The sequence below is a fragment of the Canis lupus genome, chromosome 12 (assembly GCF_048164855.1).
Source record: "Canis lupus baileyi chromosome 12, mCanLup2.hap1, whole genome shotgun sequence".
Lineage (NCBI taxonomy): Eukaryota > Metazoa > Chordata > Mammalia > Carnivora > Canidae > Canis > Canis lupus.
Genome location: NC_132849.1, coordinates 31,925,422 through 31,941,684, shown reverse-complemented (window position 1 = coordinate 31,941,684; position 16,263 = coordinate 31,925,422). Strand labels below are relative to the sequence as shown.

The window sequence follows — 16,263 nt, the reverse complement described above, 5'->3', positions numbered from 1 at the left end:
AGAAAAGCTGGATTTCCCATCCTGCACTCATCCCCAGGGCACAGATTAAGGCTGCCTTAATATACTGTGGTATTTAACTTATTATTCCTTAGTGTTTTGTCTCATAAAAGTTAATTTCACTTAAACACCCTGTGATGTAACTGCATTTCTGATTGTCAAAATAAATCATTTTATGCACCTCATTCAAGACAGAAGAGGTAGCTCCCTCTTACACATGCACTAGAATCTCCTTTGAAAAAAGTAGATAGGGGCACTGGGTAGCTCAGCTGGTTACGTGTCTGGCTATTAATTTCAGCTCAGATCATGACCTCAGAGTTGAGAGCTTGAATCCTGAATCAGGCTCTGCACTGAGCATGAAGCCTGCTTAGAATTCAATCTCTCCCTTTACCCCTCCACCCCCCGCTTGTACAAAAGAAAGAACACAGTATGTATAAGGCATTTGCCTGAAAATCGAGGGTATTCTTCAAGATTTTACTAGATTGTCAGAAAATGAATATTGTCAAGGCAGATCAATATATATACACCTTGAACTATAGTGGGACCCTGTACTGCCTTGAACTGGTTAAGTCCTTTATGTCACTTACATTGGGGTAAATTCAATTTGTATCACCAATAACATATTTCACCTTCCATTACAAAAAAAGTTAAGTTTTGTGATTACAAAATTATGTCTTTATCTCCATCTCTGTCATTACTATCTCTAACTCTACCTCTCAGAAAAGAAACAAAAAGTACATAATTAGGCTTAGGATGAATTTCCCTGATAAAGCCAGCACAAAAATGTTAGAGCAGCTTTGCAGTATTTGTAATACTGGTTGTTCAGCATTTGAACAAATGTCTTTTTCCTGTCATTTTTTTAACCTTTTAACTTTAGAAAGTCCTCAAGGCCAAGGCCATGGGCCTTGCCTCTGTATTGTAATGTGAAAGCACTATCCCTTGCCTTTGCCAAGGTACCCTTCTTTCCAAAGAACACCTTGCATTTGATTTGTTTATATTCGTTTCTAAGGATAAAGACTATTTTCTAAAATAGAGAGTTATAATGATTAAAATGAAGAATGAATGAATTTCTTTCTTTATGAGATTAGTAGGAGCATCAACAAGAATGATGAATTTATATGCCCAGCAGCCCAATAGAGAATGTGGAAGAAGGAATAGATATTAAGAGCCTGGGACTCAAATTAATGAAGAAATAATATACCCAACTACTTCCTTCATAAAGTGAAATGATAAGCTGTCCTTTTTTTGCTGTCCTTTTTTTGTTGTCCTTGTTCTCTCAGCATTGCATTTCTGGAATGTTTTATTTAAAAGTTGTTTTACTGGGGACTCGCACACTTGTAATTGATATACAATTATAACAGTGGAACATATTTGTCATCGGTAAAAGTAATGTCATTACAAGCAATAGGCTAACTGGAATTGGTAGGTAAGCACTTTTCAATTACAATTTATATGTGGGGAAGCTTGCATTTTCTTTACAGATTTCTTATGTTTTGAAATGCATGAGCTAAAACTGTAAAGTGATTAGTAATTAAGGGTAATTAAACTCAAATAAATGCAATCAAAGCCTATTTAGGGCTTTTTTTTGTAAGTTAGAGTAATTTTTCGAAAGCATATATCATCATAAGTCATATCATGATAAAGGAGGATTGACCCTGAATTACAATAAGTTTCTAGCCACATAGATTCAATTCAGTCCTTGACAACTTTTAGTCCTTATTTTAATGTTCTCCATATTAATTTCCACATGTAACAAAGATGTTTATATGCTAGTGATATCTAAAAAAAAACAAAAGCACTTAGGTTTGTGAAAGTAGTGTTATGCTTGCTATTGTTCAGAAACACCAAAATGTAAACCTCTATTTTTAGTGTTGTGAAGACCATAAATCACATTACTGCAGATTAAGATCTCATCTATTTTTCTGTAAAGTACTTACATATTTCAAAAGACCACCATGGAGCATAATTTTTTGTCCCTCTCTAGTCTCCAGTATTGAAATCACATGTGAGTTAGGGAAAGCATATTTCTGAATCAATCCACCAAGCACCATTTCTTTATGGTAGTAATGTTGCAAACAGATAAAATGATGACAGAGAATCTAAGAAAATCTCCAAACCACATTAAATTGAGACATGCCACCAATGAAAAGCAAATAGAATTATTAAGCCCTAAAGTGAGGGACATCTTTTCTTTCTTTTTACTTTTTTTTTTTTTTTTTTTACATTTTTTCTTTATAGATCTAATAATCTAGCAACATTTCAATCTGGAGTATTGTAAACAGTGGAATTGTTTCCTATCTGTTTAAAAAAGAAGTTTCTGGGAGAAAAAAAAAAAAGAAGTTTCTGTTCAAAAAATTCTTGACTTTCAGTGTCATTTCTGACATCACATAAACGTTGTTTTTGTTTTTATTTTTTGGTTTTTATTTGTTTTTCCCATGACAGGTTTCCAAATCCCTAGAGTCGAGAATTGCCACACATTTTTTAACAATAGAAGAGGTAAAAAAGGCTCAATATCACAGTTATTAGATTCTTTGTTTTATATATCCTTATTGCAATTATATACCCTGTACTGCACTTGTGTCCATCTGTTAGCAGGTGCAGTAAACTCCTCTAAGGGCCTCCCTCATACAATGGATTCCTGAAAAAAAAAAAAAACTGACTCTTAGAAACTATTATTCTAAGATATTCTATGAAGATCTAGAGTCGCAGACACTGATAAGATTGTAAGTAATGTACAAGCATTATTTTATATGTGTTAGCATTGTACAATATTCAGATCAGTTGAGCACACTGCTATGAGACATTTCATATTCAACTCTTGACTATAGGTCAACTCCTATTTCCTTCTCAGGAAAGTTGCTTCTTAAATTTTCCCATCTCTGATCAAAGATTTTTAACCAATATTATGTTTAATGCAATCATGTCTCAATCCTCATCATGTTGACAATCTTTAGGCAAAGCTTCATTGCTTTTCTTTGTGCCTATTCCTTTGAACAAAAATTAGAATAGTTTGATGGTAAACAAAAATCCCTTTAAGTTTGGCAATCCACACCACAATAATACTGACAGAATAAACATAACTGTACGTGCTTTTAAGAATTATTCACATTATGTTCTCTTCTGTTCAATATCTGTCCCTCTTATCCCACAATTACAAAAACAATATTCTGGATGGGCTTGACTTTATTTGCAATAATTTTTAAATAATTTATTGGTATTTGGAGAAAAGAGCAGTTTCTGGTATATTTCCAAAAAGAAAACCTCAAGATCAGCTTCAATACTATCATCGCAATATTTCAGAAGGAAAAGAAGTGCCTATGACTTAACTGCCTAAAATGTGCTTTTAACGTGAAATAAGGTGCATAATTAGTGCAAATGATAAGGCATGCCACTTTTCTTAGGAAAATACACCTTCCTTTCAGTGAGTGAACTATTTCTTTTATTCTGTTTATATCCAAACACTAAATAAAGACAACATTTTTATCACAGGTGTGTGCGAATTTGCATAAACTGTGGGATGAAATATCAAAATCATTTTCATAAAACGAGAAGTAGGACATACTAGAATTAAGGATGAATATATAATTATCATATTTACCATATTTTTGATGCCATGAAGCAAACAACTATGTTTAGACATACATCTGTTTCAAGTAACATGAAATAGTGCTATTGCTAAAAATATTCTTTGAGAGTACACCAAACTCTGAAGAACATAACTGTTTCTTAGATTTCTCAATGCAACCATCTACCTCAGGCGTTTTGATCTGATATTCTGACATAAAAAAAAAAACAACTTTTAAATCTAATATATCTTTGTTTTTCTTAAAATTAACTTACTCTCACTGGAAAAAACAAATAAACTTTTTGTCTTCACATTTTCCCAAGCATGATAATTAATGAGTTGTAGTTATTATGTCATCATTATTATTATTACTTCACCCACAAAAAAAAACAGGGAAAATTCATTACATTTCCAAATGCTTCTATTTCTACCTTAAAGATAGTTCCTATCATGACTCTCTGCTTTAAATGTCCATGAGAGGGACATCTGGGTGGCTCGGTGAACCTCTGTCTTTGGTTCATGTCATGATCTCAGGGTCCTGAGAGTGAGTTCTGTGGCAAGCTCTCCGCAGGGAGCCTGCTTCTCCCTCTGCCTACGTCTCTGCCTCTCTCTGTGTGTGTCTCTCATGAATAAATAAATAAAATATTTTTTTAAATTTTAAAAATATCCATCAGAAACCTCCCTTTGGTTGCCACATAAAGAGTGCAGAGGAGTAAGTTTATTCCAAATTCTAACACAGTTGTGATCAGAGTAATTTTGGGGTCAGCCACCATCCTCATTAACTTGGCAAAACATTTACTTATTATTCATATATAAACTTGACCTTCTTTTCATTCTCAAAGGTCTGCTTGGGTCATGTCCCTTTGCTATCTTCTATATTTCTCAAGGTAGTTGGACACTGTGTCATCTTTATTCAAGAGAATACATGAAAATTAGTGGAATTCTCACCTTTGTTTACAAATGGAATTAACCTGCCACTATTGCAAGAAACTTATTTTGAAACTAGTCTTTTTAAGTTCCCCCAAATTCTTTTTTTTTTAAATTTATTTATTCATGAGAGACAGAGAGAGAGAGAGGCAGAGACACAGGCAGAGGGAGAAGCAGGCTCCTTGCAAGGAGCCTGATGTGGGATTTGATCCTGGGTCCCCAAGATCACACCCTGGGCTGCAGGCAGCACTAAACCACTGCGCCACCAGGGCTGCCTAGTTCCCCCAAATTCTTTTTAAGATATCAAGCTTTTCTAATTATATTTTTAGGAGCCAGAGTAGCAGTAAACCAACTTGAAGACAAAACGTTCATCCTTGGATAAAAGTAAAGATGGTTAGCCATTCTTCCATTCATTCTTTCTTCCATTCTTCCAATATGACTTTTCATTTTTCATTTTCATTCTCTTTTCAAATGACATTCCTTACTCATTTTCTAAGCATTTTGATGAATTGCAACTCTTTAAGCAAAGCATCTTTACGTCTTTTAGGTCACACCATCTATAATATTTTATACGATGAACAGCTCTGTACCTGCAACATTTCTTTACTTTCTTAAAGATTTATTTATTTATTTTAGAGAGCATTTGTGTGTGGGAGGGGGTGAAGAAGGAGAGAAAGAGAATCCTAAGCAGACTCCCCACTGAGTTCAGAGCCTGAAGCAGGGCTGGATCCCACAACCCTGAGATCATGACCTGAGCTGAAATCAAGAGTCTGCTGTTTAACTAACTGTGTCACCCAGGTGCCCCCCTCCACAACACTTCTTTAAATGAAGGGTGTTACCTTCATCTTTGAAGACCTCTACATACTCCTCCCCACTGTCCACTTCCCTCCTTGCTCAGATGTTACCACTATCCTAAATGAACTTTATCTCTTACTTTTAAAAATAGTTTTGCTACATTTTTTGAATCCCTAGACAAGATATTATTTAATTTTTTGAATGTTTTTGTGTATGTTATAAAGGTTTTACTATGTTTTCTGCAACTTATTCTTTCAGCCTTTTGTTTCTAAGAGTTATCCATATTGTTAAAAAACAAAACCGTAGCTTATTTTCACTACAATATTGTATTCTATTGTACAAATAAACATTTTTTACCCATTTCTAAACTGATAGATTTTTTTATTGCTCCCAGCTCTTGTGATTATAAATTGTGCTATTATAAACATTCTAGCACAAATTCCTAGTGCTCATATGCCATGACTCTTAAAATATTTCATATTACAAAGCCTTTGGTTCATAGAAGCCTCTCATGTCATTTTCATAACAATGTTATAAAGATTTAAACATTTTACACATTTTTAAATAAGTAAAATGTGTAGAGTTGAAATAAAACTAATTGTTAGAAAATATAATTAAAATACTTTAAAAATAAGTGTTATGAGTAATGTTCTTTAACCTCATTTGAAAAAAAATCTAACAGCTGTGTAATCACTGCTAAAATTTCAAAGAAATGGTTAGCATAAATTTCATTTGGGAATATTGCAGTTATCCTAATGTGGTATGACTATAATTTCTGTGGTGATAAATCCTAGATACTGCTAATACTACTGGTAGATCATTCCCTTCATTCATAATTGAAGGGAATGCTTTCAGTTAAAAGAATAAACAAGAAATATTTTTCCCATCTAAGAGCACAGACTCTCTGAAATCTATTCACATACCTTTGAGAGTCAATGGATCTCAGTCAAAAACCTCTGATCTGAAAAAAAAAAACTTAACTAAATGATTCCAAATTATTTCTCAAAGTTTTCTCAATTTATACTCGCAATTACTATAAGAGTTTTCATTGTTTCACATCTTTTCAGCACTTGAAAAGACTTAAAATTTTTGTCCTTATTGAAATAAAATAGCACCTTGTGATGCCTTTAATTTGCATTTCTATGATTTTTAGGGCACTGGAAATCTTAATACGTGTTTATCAACTACTTGTGTTTCTACTTCTATGAAATAACTTCATATTTTTGTTCATATGTCTTGTTGACCTGTGGGAGCTCTTTATATTCTCTAGGAAAAAATTCTGTTGTTAATACCTCCTGAAAAAGTTTGTCTTCATTTTCATGGTGCCTTTTGATAAATAAAAGTTGCCCTTTTAACATAATCAAAATTATTCATCATATCATTTCTAACTTTTAGTCTAAGATCTCTATCCTAATTTTTTTTTTGAGAGAGAGTGTATGTGAGCAGGATAGGGGAAGGGGAAGGAGGAGAGGGAGAGAAATCTTAAGCAGGCTCCATGCTGAGTGCAGAGACCCAAGTGGGACTTAATCTCACAACCCTGAGATCATGACCTGAGCCTAAATCAAGAGCCAGATGCTTAGCCGGCTGAGCAACCAGGCTCCTTATTCCAACTTTAAAGACCTAAGTTTTGTGTAGTCTTCTATAGGTCTTTTCCTTCAAATTTAAGACTTTAATAATCAATAGTATGCCAGAAACAGCTTGTACTGTCTTACAAGAACCAATTATTACATTTTTAGAAATTTGGGAAGCTGGTAGACATCACATTGACAGAATGAAATTGGCCATGATGGTAATACTTAAACACGGAAACTTGAAACCTAAAAATCAGAGTTTATTTAGTTGTTTGTCTGGTGTTTCCTTCAGAGAGGACATCTGGTTTTTAAACACGTATTACCACACGTCTGTTTTTATTCTACCTAGAATTGATTTTTTGTATATATATATATATATATACTGTCATCATTTGTTGAAGAATTTGCCCCTTCCTTATTTGTCTAGAATGCTGTCACAAATCAGTATTTCATGCATATATGGGGCTGTTATGGGGCTGTCTTTCTAACACTTAGCATTAACATATATATGTATCTCAAAAGCATGCTGACTTAGTTACCATAACCACATAATAATTTCAGATATCTGAAAAGGCATTCCAAATTGTTTCTTAGGAGTGTTTTGTCTATTTTTATCTTTGATCTTCCACATAAAATTGAAAATCATCTCTCAAGTCTCACAGAATACTCTAACTCCTACTCGAATTATATTAATTCTACAGACCAATCTAGGGATAACTGAACAGTTACCACATTAAGTTTTCCTACAATTAGTATAATGCCATTGACGTAGATCTTTAAAAAAAACTTAAAATTAAGTTTTATAATTTTTTCATAAAGAACTTGTACAAATTATATTAATTAGTGACATTTTATTTATTAGGTGCTATTGGTATGATTATTAAATTTCACTTCCTAATAATTTTTCCTGGTACATATAAATACAATTAATTTTTATATTTTGATTTTGTATTCAAACTTGCCATGCCCACTTATTAAATCTAATGCATATTCTGGGTGCATGTTGAGGTTTTCTACTTAATAATCATTATCTGAAATAATGAAGTTAAGAATCTTCTAGTTCTTATAATTTTTATTTCTCTTCCTTTTTTATTGTTTAGGAAAAGATTATGTTTTAAAAAAAGTGGTAATAGCAGGCACCCTACTACTTCTTTAAAAAGATTTATTTATTTATTTGGGGGAGAGAGCATGAGCAGTGGGGAGGGGCACAGAGGGAGAGAGAGAGAGAGATAGTCTTAAGCAGATTCCACACTCAATGTTGAGCCAACGTGGGGCTTCATCTCATGACCCTGAGATCATGACCTGCGCTGAAACCAAGAGTTGGCACTTAACCCACTGAGGGAGGCATCCAGGTGTGCTAGACACCCTAGTTCTTTTTTTTGACACCCTACTTCTTATGCAAACATTACAGTACAATATTTATGTAGGTTTACAGTAAATATTTTTTTAAGATTTTATTTATTTATTCATGAAAGACACAGAGAGAGAGAGGCAGAGACATAAACAGAGGGAGAAGCAGAGGGAGAAGCAGGCTCCCCACGGGGAGCCTGATGCAGGACTCAGTCCTGGGACTCCAGGATCACACCCTAAGGGGAAGGCAGATGCTCAACCACTGAGCCACCCAGATGTCCCATATGGTAAATATCCTTTACCAGACTAAGAAAGGCACCTTTTCTTATTAATCTGTTAAATACATAGTGTATTTTACTATTAAAATTATTATATGATTTACCCTTTAGTTTTTTTAAAACTTGGTAAATGATAATAGATGATTTTCTAATGTCAAATGAACCTTGCTTTGCTAGAGATAAACTGATCTTAGTACTGATATATTAACTCTTTTAAATGTGGCTGGGTTTAATTTGCTAATATTGTAATCAGAATCTTTCTCAACTACATTCAATATGTGTGATTTGTGATTTCCTTTCTTCTTCTGTCCTTGATACGTTTTTGTGTCCAAGTTTCGGAAGCATTATAAAATATGTTGGTCAGTGATTTTTTTTTCTATTCTTTGGAATACTCTGTGAACGACTGAAGATATTTGTTCCTTAAATGACTGTAGAACTCGCATATAAACCTTTTGCATATAAAACTAGATTTGTAGGGTTGTTTTTAACTACTGCTATATCCTTTCCTTGAGTTGAGAACTGTTTGGATCTTTTTCTTTTACTTTAACTCAGTTTTGATGAGCTATATTTTTCTAGGGATTTGCTGTTTCATGTAAGTTTTCAAATGTGCTGGCATAAGGTCCTGAATACTATTCTTATCCTTTTTGTAACTTTTACTTGCCCTCTAGTTATATCTACTATTTTACTTCTAATTTCTGTGACATCTCTCTTTTTTTGTAATCAATGTTGCTGAGACGGGTAGTTTGATAGATAAAGATAACTGTCCTGAACTACTCAGTAAGGTCAGGTCTAATCACAAGAACTCCTCAAAGTGGAAGACAGGTGCAAGGTGGTGGAGGAAGGGGTGGTGCCGAAAGATGTAACATGAGAAAACTCACTGGCATTTTAGCTCAGTGAGTCCGTAACACACTTCTGACCTACAGAATTGTAAGACAGTAAATTTGTGTTGGTTAAAGCTACTAACTTTGCAGCAATGTGCAATGGCAGCAATACAACTAACCCAGCCTATAAATTCATTTCTAAGTATCACTTTAGTGGCATCACACACTTTTTTAAAAAATATTTAGTCTTTCTGTCATTGTTTAGTTATCGAATTTTGAAATTTTACTTTCCGTTTCTTGTTTCTGTGTACATTATTTAAAAATGTTTCCTAATTTCCAAATATATCATTTTTTTCTAGTCATGTTTTTGACTGAGTTCGTTCACTGTGATCAGAGATTTTTATTACAAATAATATAATTTTTTATGGCTTAATACATGGTCATTTAGAATATATCCTTTGTGTGTTTGAAAACAATATGTATTCTTAACTTGTTGGGTACAGCATTTTTTGCCCCCACTTTAGATGAAGTTTATTAACTGGGCTTTAAGTGTTCTATATCATAATTTGGGGGGGCAGCTTTATCTACGAATGAGTAAAAGCTTTAAGAACCCACTATATGGTAGATATGCTTATTTCTTTCTGTAATTTTAGCATTTTTAAAATTTACATTTTTTGAGGTTATTATATTTCTTGGATTCAAATTTAAGTAGCTATATTTTCTTGGCAAATTGATATTAAGTAGTACCATATTATCTCCAGAATGATTTCTGACTCACAGTCTATCTTCCTTAAAATTGAACGTCTACAAAACTTTCTTTTGTATGTAATTTCACCTCATACAATTTCCATTTTTTCAACCTTTCCTTATCCTAATGTTTTCAGTAGTATGCTTCTTATGAATAGCGAATATCTGAAATTATTTTTATCCAGTTTGACAGTTTTTTTTATCTTTGCTACATTTACTCTACATTTGTTTTAATATCTGACATATTTGTAGTTTTCTTCTATTTTATTTTTTCTCAAGGTTCTCCCTAACTTTGTGAAACAGGATTTCCTATTAGACTCACCACTCCTGTTTCCCACACACCTTCATGCATACCAATTGAATCTCAAGTTTACTCTATTTCACAAGTACTCTTTACAGGAAAGTAGAATTTAGTGCTCAGATCACCTCTCTTTCTTACCTTTTTCACTCATTTATTCAGCTTCTGATTATTTGCACATGTCTGTCTGTTCCTGACTCATTTAAAAATGCATTAACCCAATGTTTTGTTGTTTTTATTGGAAAGATAAGTATCTATCCTGCCTTATTACCAAGCAAGAAACATCACTATGATTTTTTTTGGCACTGTAAACTTACAGATTGTCAACGCAAAAAAAATAAAATAAAATCTTGTCATTATATCCAAGTAATCTTTATGCCTATCCATTTAAAAAAATGGAGATGACACTTCTCACCAAGTCCACTATCGTTAATATAATTATTCTGATATAAATGAAGCTATGTCTGTTGTTTCTTGGAAAGAATTTCTTCCAAGAACCTTAAAAAGCCAAAATCTATGAACTCGCAAAACTGCAAACTTTCTCACTTAACACAGAAACATTTCCTGTAATGATGCATGGCGGTATGTTGTAGGAGTTTAACAAATATTTGTTGAATGAACTAATGAAAGAGTAACCATATATGCCTTTACTGATATGACTACTTTCTGTCAAGGCATTTTCCTGTAGATTTCTCTAGTTCCTTTACATTTTTTTTCAAAGATTTTATTTATTTATTCTTAGAGAGAGAGAGAGAGAGAGAGAGGCAGAGACACAGGCAGAGAAGCAGATTCCATACCGGGAGCCCGACGTGGGACTCGATCCCGAGACTCCAGTATTGCGCCCTGGGCCAAAGGCAGGACCTAAACCGCTGAACCACCCAGGGATCCCCTCTAGTTCCTTTATAAATATAACCAGTAAGAAATTGCTCTGCTTTCTAAAGGTTATTTTTGCCTAAAAATTTAATGTTCTTATACATGTTAGTGAAGTTTCATTAAATAAAAAATAAAATATTAGTCTAAGGTCATTGGTCTTATTTAAAAGTAACAGTTAAGCAGACTAAATGGTAGAGGATATTAGTTATGTAGTGTCTGGAGTAAAAAATTTCACTGAGCAAGAGTCTGCTTCTCAAATATCAACATATCCCAGTATCCTAACAGCTTTTGTTTGTTTTATCACTGATAGTTCCTTTTGTCAAATCATTTTCACATTTGTCACTCATCATTACCCCCAAATGTAAAGCACTTTTTCTCTATAGTGATTAGTTTGGTAATTTATAAGACTACAGAAAAAAATAGGGTGACCTTAATTACTGCAAATAGTATTGTCACAGATGAAGTCTTATGATGTCACCACCATATGCTGTTCTATTTTACAAGTTCTAAAATAAGCTATTTAGGTTAATGTTGACAGTATTATTCTATACTTAGTATAATCTGCCCTCAAACATTCTCTAGCTATGAGATTTCTGGAGCAATATACTCCTACTAAAAAAAGCAATGTCCTTGTATAAGGTTAGTAAAGACATTCTGACAGTCTGCATCAGGCAGGATCCTTTTCTTGTACACTATTCCCAATAGTCTCATTTTACTTTGTGCAAAATGTAATAAGAAAATATATCCTTTAAGCAGAACACTTGGTGATATCTGAGACATTTAAAAATTATCTTCAGTACTTGAATTGCATAAAATCTAAGACTCATGAGTTGCTGTATGTTCATCACTGTATTTCTAATTACATATTATATTTATTTTCCTACTGTAAAATAAAATTAAGAAATTCTTAAGAATACTTCATTCTTCAAAGCTAATTGTTGACACTGTATACCTGATCAAATGTACAACTGCCCTAGTTTAAGCTTTTATTTGTGTGCAAGTCTTTTATTGTGCCCATTGAGTCATTTACCTTGATCAACACCACTATATCTTCATGTTTATTACTAGCAACATAGTGAAATGTGTACGTTCATTGAGTTCTTGCTTTTCAGGAGTTATCTCACAGAGTACTCGAAAGAATACAATGAGATAGGCACTATCATTATCCTTTTTTCTTTTTCACAGCTAAATAGAAGAACCATGATTCAAAACCAATTTTCTTAGACTCCAGAGTCAGAGCTCCTAATCACAATACAACCACTTATTGTGTATATAGCATTAATTTAGAATTTTAATAAAGACTTTACATAAATGATAAATTGCATCAATATCTACCACTTAAACCTTTTAGCAGATCTAAAAAAGAATTATTACCCAGACTTCACAAATTAAAATATTAGAAATAAAAGGAGATCAAAATCACATAGGCGGAGGAATTGGAATAAACTTTGTTCTGTCCAGAACTTGTACTTTAAACCACTATCTTCCCTCTGCTGCAGGCTTTCTCAGTATCAATCCTGTTTAATGGATAGTAGCATAATGAGCATGGACCTGAGGGACCAGCCCCTAATTTTTTAGACATCAGGTCCCTGTCTGTGAACTAAGGGTGAAAACCTTTAGTTTTTCTAAACTAAACACCATTCTAAACACTGTTATTTGTGCTTGCATATTTAGATCACTTCAACAAAAATTAAAATATGCCATTAACAGAGTTTATGTGTTTGTTTTCAATTGCTATTGTGTTGTAGGAGTTTGTTTCACTTTTCTCTCTCACTCTCTTTTTTTTTTGTTTCAGTTACAATGATATTTTTAGATCACATTGCTAAACTGGAAGTGTGTGGCAGGGTTGAAAAATTCAAAATTGATCAAATGTGGATTATAAAAGGCTAGACAGAAAGTGTAGCAACAGAAGACATTTCACTATTACAAGTATTACAGAAGCCCTTTAAAATGGATACAACTACTCATTTGCTTCAGTTTTTGTTTTCAGCTTGAATTTATGTCTAAAAAAATTATACCATTCATATTGTTTAATTCTTTAAAACATGATTGAGGTTTTAGTGTCTTTTTTTTTTTTAATTTTTATTTATTTATGATAGTCACACGAAAGAGAGAGAAAGAAGCAGGCTCCATGCACCGGGAGCCTAACGTGGGATTCGATCCAGGGTCTTCAGGATCGCGCCCTGAGCCAAAGGCAGGCGCTAAACCGCTGCGCCACCCAGGGATTCCCCTTTAGTGTCTTTCTAATTGAGAGAAAAGGAATTTGAAATTAACCAATGCCATACTTCCTAATATTATGTTATACATAATCATATAAAAATGTCTCTTGTTTTAAGCCATTACGTTTGTGGCAATTTGTTACACAGTTGCCCAGAAAACTCATATAGCTTAATAAGGCATATTTCCTTGGGGCACTTGGGTAGCTCAGTCGGTTAAGGATCTAGCTCTAGATTTTAGCTCAGGTCATGATCTCGGGGTCATGAAATCAAGCCCCTGTCCAGCTCTCTCTCTCCCTCTGCTCCTCTTACCACCATGAGCACTCTCTCTCCCTCAAGTAAATAAATAAATCTTAAAAAAAAAGCATATTTCCTTTACCCCATATTTAAAGTTATATATATTTTCCCCAAAATACAAGTAAGAAGTAAAACAAAACAAAACAAAAACAAACAAAATTATCTGCCCTAAATGCAACGTAGCATATTGTATTGGATCCTGGAACAAAAAAAGGGCATTACTGGAAAAACTTTAAAAATTCAAAATATTCTGTAGTTCAGTAAACAGTAGTATACCAATGTTAATTTTTAATTTTGACAAATACAACATAGTTATATAAGATGTTTAACATTAGGGGGAGCTCAGTGAATAATATATGGGAAATGTCTCTACAATTTTGCAACTTTTCTATAAATCTAAAATTATGCTAAAATTAGAAAAAATTTTAAATAATTTTGCCACACTTAGAACCAAGATGGAAACTTACCTACTTCAATGTCCATTAGACAAAAGTTATTTTTATTTGTCTTATTAATCAATCATTCTATATTTGGGGAAAAAATCTTAAAGTGGTGTATGATTTGGAAAACACAAGTATATTCAAAAGACACAATTATCAACCACAAGACCACATACCAAAAGTTTGGAAATATCACCAGCTTCACCATAGTGGCCCAGAAAATGACATCAGATATGAACTCCACACCCACATAAACCATTTTTATTAGGAAACCAATTGACTTATTTTTGTTATAGCAACCAAAATTTATCTTTTTAAAAAAGCCTCAGAATTAAAATATGGAAAATCATGGCATTATTGGTAATGTCACATCTTTAATACTATCTAACATTTACTGAGAATTTCTTCTATACCTTAATTTATAAGGATAGACTGCTACATTTAATCCTTCTAATACCACTTGTCACCATCTTACCCCGTAGAAATTTTAGTCATAAAAGGTTTAATAAGTGTCCAAGATGACATATTAATAAGTGACAGAGCTGGGACATAAACTCAAAAACTTCTAATTCACCAAAATCTACTGATTTTGCTTCACTTAATGAAAATGGAGTGGAGATGATCCAGTTATTTTGTAACATCCAAGGTAAAAGTTTTACCTTCTATGGTTTGTGTGGCACTTTCACCCTTTATACTTCAGCCATGCTAACCTTCAGTTTGCTAACATGAAAACTTTGATTAACTGCAATATGACAAAATCTAATGCACATTCACCTAAGCAAAAGAAAGTGACCCAAGGTTGCTTATCTCCTTCCGCCCCTCTGATCTTTTGTCTGCCCCTCTACACTCTACACACGTCTCAGGAGGCTCAGTGGACTGCATCGCCCTGGTTTCTGACTAGTTTCAGCCAATGCAAGGCAAAAGCAGAAGGCAGAGATTGGATGATACTTCCTTCCCCTCTGCTCGCTGTTCGGTCAGGCCATTGTTTTAGTCTGACCAGGCTGCACAGTATCTTTGGTCACTGCTCCTGCAAGAGCAGCGCCTCTTCTACAATCAGCTTTTGCCAAGTTTTGGTAACATCTTCTTTCTCAGCAAATAGTTACTTCATTAAATTATTTTCAGTGTCTTTTGTTTATTGTTATCTGCTTCATGAAAAGATCCTGACTGATATACCCAACATCAGGTTAATGGATAATTATCCCTTATGTTTTCCCCAGTGTTACACTCTCTGCATTTTAAAAACATACTTTTCTTTAACGAGAAGTATCCCTTTATATTGCTCTTGCAGTTAGGCCCCAAATTAGGTTCCTTTTCTTTCAATTTATGTTTTTTTCCTCAGAGTTAAGTATAATTTCATCTAAATTCAATTTCATTTATTTGGGATATCAAGGTGTTTTCATAAATAATATTTACCTTCAATATCTCCATTTAACACTGCAAAATTTGTAATTATATTTGACAATTGATGTGTACTTTGCCTTGACACTGATTATTGCCATTTCTGATCTCAGCAAAAAAGCTTCCTTAAAAATGAATTGAATGCATATTATTTTCAATATTCTAGGTTCCCCCAAAAGGCCTAATTATATCAGGAAAATGCATAATTCAAGACATTTGAAAAAATATGTTGTCAAATCAGATAAACATTTCCCTTCCAGATAGTTCCAATACGGTACTAAATTGGAAATACTGTATCTAGGCAAAGATGTAGATTTCTATTATCTTTTAGAAGATTATAACAGGCCTAAGCATTCTTCTATTGAAGTATATTTTATTGCTTTTTTAAAATAAAGAAAAGTTGTATAGAACTCTCATCAAATTAGGAAATAACCCTATTGACCCTTGAGGATCTGTTATTTTTGAACCAGATAAGGAGGCTCATTTAACCACTTACTATTTCTTTTTAGATGCATATCTCATTTCCAAATAAGATGGTTAATAAAAGCATTGTCATGGTCGCCAAGTAAAATTCAGATTTTGCTGAGGATTATAGTGAAATTATTCTGTTCTAATTAATGATAACATTAAGCCATTATGATTTTCAATATATTTTAAATGTAAGCATGTAGGCTATAAAGAAAAATCACC

General features: G+C 33.2%; 1 long non-coding RNA gene across 1 annotated transcript in view; it reads right to left on the bottom strand.

Annotated features, from left to right (window-relative positions):
• Nucleotides 1–16,263, bottom strand: part of LOC140601463 (uncharacterized) — a 660,248-nt gene that overhangs the window by 170,855 nt on the left and 473,130 nt on the right. The gene's annotated exons all lie outside the window — the stretch shown is intronic.